Source organism: Pseudochaenichthys georgianus, chromosome 7 (genome assembly GCF_902827115.2).
Source record: "Pseudochaenichthys georgianus chromosome 7, fPseGeo1.2, whole genome shotgun sequence".
NCBI classification, from domain to species: Eukaryota; Metazoa; Chordata; class Actinopteri; order Perciformes; family Channichthyidae; genus Pseudochaenichthys; species Pseudochaenichthys georgianus.
This window is the reverse complement of record NC_047509.1, coordinates 3,777,151-3,780,675: the sequence shown is the minus strand read 5'-3', so window position 1 is coordinate 3,780,675 and position 3,525 is coordinate 3,777,151.

The window sequence follows — 3,525 nt, the reverse complement described above, 5'->3', positions numbered from 1 at the left end:
AAAAAAGAGAGAGAGAGAGCGAGAGAGAGAGAGCGAGATAGGTGAAGGAGAGAAAAACCCTGAATGGATATTTAAACTGATGCTGCTCTCAGCCAATCAGAGCATCCGCCTCCATCCTTCTTGCATCCGGGCTCTGTGATTGGCCGACTGGAGCAGAGCTGTAGAGATACAGAGAGAGAGAGGGAGAGTGTGACAGGGGAATAAGAAAGAAGAAGAAGAAGAAACTGTCAGATGAGGAAGGCTCTTCTCTCACCTCCTCCTCTTCCTCCTCCTCTCTTCATCTCCTTCAGTGTGTCAGCATCCTCTCTCTCTCTCTCTCTCTCTCTCTCTGCTTTTCCGCTCGCCTGTCTTTATTCCTGATTCCTGAGGAGAGACAGAGCGGTTTAATGGGATGGACCTGCTGCCCACCGACTGCTATTACTGCTGCTGTTTACACCGCGGCATCATGGGAGCTGTAGTCTCCTCTGCAGCCCGGGAGGACAGCTGATTAGCCGGGGATTGTGGGTCATCAGAGTTTGGAAATGTGAGCTGGTGGACAAACGAGGCTCAGCAAACTCTCTGGCTTTCTCTTGTCTTGATCTCTTTTGGACTCTTGTGGTTTGTTGTCCCTTTTCTGTCCTCTTCATCTTCCTGTCTTACCTATCTTCTTTTTTAAATCCTTTATCCCTCCATTTTTTATCCTCGTCTCACTCTCCTTCTAATTTGTGTCTGTCGAGGAAAAGGGAAAAGTCAGAATGGGTTGTCGTCTCACCAAGACCAAGGTGAGTGACCTTCTGCACGTGTGTGTTATGGGGTGTGTGTGAGAGAGACCAAGTGGGAGGGAGTGAAGGAGAGTGGGAGTGAGACAGAAAGAAAAGGGGAGAAGAGAAACTGATAGTGAGATGTGATGGACGACCTGCCCTCTGTTAGATCACTGTAAACACACACACACACACACACACACACACACACACACACACACACACACACACACACACACACACACACACACACACACACACACACACACACACACACACACACACACACACACACACACACACACACACACACACACACACACACACACACACACACACACACACACACACACACACACACACAACCCAGATAGTACCAGTAGACCCTTACATTTGCTGAGAGATGTGTGTGTGTGTGTGTGTGTGTGTGTGTGTGTGTGTGTGTGTGCGTGCGTGCGTGTGTGTGTGTGTGTGTGTGTGTGTGTGTGTGTGTGTGTGTGTGTGTGTGTGTGTGTGTGTGTGTGTCATCTTTCCCCATCATAAGGTTAACATTTGAAAGTTATTGCTGTCTCAAATGTTATTAAACATTAAACCAGACGTTAGCACGTTAGCCTTTTCATTGAGAGAATATTAGCATTCTGATGTTAGCATTTAGCATTGCGTTACACTGTTACTATGATGTATGGCTGTAAATACTGTCCTTTCCAGGAGCCTCAGCTGTCATTTCTACGTAGGATGCAAAGCAGGTGTAGCAACAGTTGTTAAAAGTTTGTTTATCTTTCTCTTGGAGGATCCTCTGAGGCAAATGTGGTTTTGGCGGATATACATAAAACTCATTTGACTTGAATAGCTGGATATTTGGTTATCAGGCTGATCTACAGCAGAAACTGTGTGTAACACATCTGACTTTACATGTTGGAGCTCGTGTCCCAGGAGGACAATCCAACAGGGAATGTTTACTTAAAGGTGGGGTAGGTAAGTTTGAGAAACCGGCTCGAGATACACTTTTTGTTATATTCCATGGAATGCTCTTAACATCCCGATAGCAATGAATATCTGAAGTGCTTTGACAACAAATCCATAACAAAATGTCATCTGTAGAAGCCGTAATACTGTAAAAAGTACCGGCTAAACGGATTGGACGGCCTACCTGCCTGTCAGCCTTCCATCTGGGCACAAACTTACCTCGTGCCCTCATTGGTCATGTGCACGTTCGTGTGTGCTGGAGGAGGGGCTCTGTGAGGAAGTGGCAGATTTTCTCCGGTTGTGTATTTTCAAATTCTAGCGATCTGGAGCCGGTTTCTCAAACTTACCTACCCCACCTTTAAAGATCTTTCCCTGGACTCTAAACATGTTGAACAATCTGTTGAAGTTTCACATGTGTTAGTGACATAATCAAGGGGTGTTGCAGAGTCGTCCAATAATAATGCTCTCTTAATGTTGCTCCAAACATCATTTGTTTGATTAGTTATTTCTAAAAAAAGGGAAATGGATATATCAGGCCAACTGGTGATTATTTGTCATGTTTATATTTCTGTATAATGTGTTTTTGTAATCAATATTTTCATACACAAAGCAACATTATCTTTTTAGGAACCAGGTTGATTTTCTTGGGGGTGTTTGCGTCGTGAATGAGGGCATCAACCAGTCATGTTCTCACTGGTTAGAGTTTCATAAGACAGTGAAACGGCTGTATTTTAGTTTGCCCCAAACTTCATTACTCCTCTGAACCAGTGCATACCAGATCACTACTTCTGTTTGTACCTTTAAAAAACAAAAGCGCTAGACATATATCGGCAGTTGAGTATATCACATTGTTGTGTTGTTCTTGTCTCACCCCATGTGTAAAGGCATCAAGGCAGAACAGAGGATTTAACGTATCTTTGCTATGGGTCTTATATTTAATAATGGACCTTCTTTATTCTTGAGTTCATCGCCAACACGAATATAGGTCGACCTATGTTACTGTAAAACTCTCAAATGTCAATATGTGGTTCGACTGAACATCCTGGACCTGCCATGTGCCGAATGCAGAGCTTGAAACTGCTATTGATCGACTTGTTTAATTCCACCAAGGCCATTTTGTCAATGCTTTAAAGATAAATCTGGCACAGCAAGCTCCAGTGGTGACTAATCTGCAGCAGAGCAAACACAACACTTTTTAAAAGCAAAGGCAGACTTGGTTTCTCTGCAACAGCACAGCAACACATTATGTCGAGCGCTCCGGCTTCGCTTCCACAAACGAGTCTGTCACTGGGAATCCTTCTCGGATGGGGTTTGTTGTGGTGACGGAGAAACCCTCTCCTGCTTGTTACAGCGAGAAGCCACATCTCAGTAATTGATGTCTGTGGATATTTTTCCCTCGCAATCATCGGTGACGAGAGCTCTTGTAGCTAAGCCCGCGTTTTCATTTAGCGCCACCTTTCCTGGCTGAACGCCTCTCTGATCAAAGGGCTCGAACGGCTGCAGTTCGACACACTCTTCAGACATGCAGAACTGAACAATCTGCCACGACGACGGCACGACGGATGAGTTCTGGCACATGTTCATCTCTGCTCGTTGGAACACTTGATTATCCGGCTACGCATGTCAGAGGAGGTTTTTATCCTGATGCATTGATGGTGCGGTGCTCGTAAACAAACAACTTATCAGATGACTTCCTGACGCACACACACACACACACACACACACCGTTAATGAAAGCAGCGGACCCTTCAGACAGACCAACACAGGACAGAGAGAGGGCGGAGATCATAACTGGATCTGATGGCTGCTAAGGTGACCT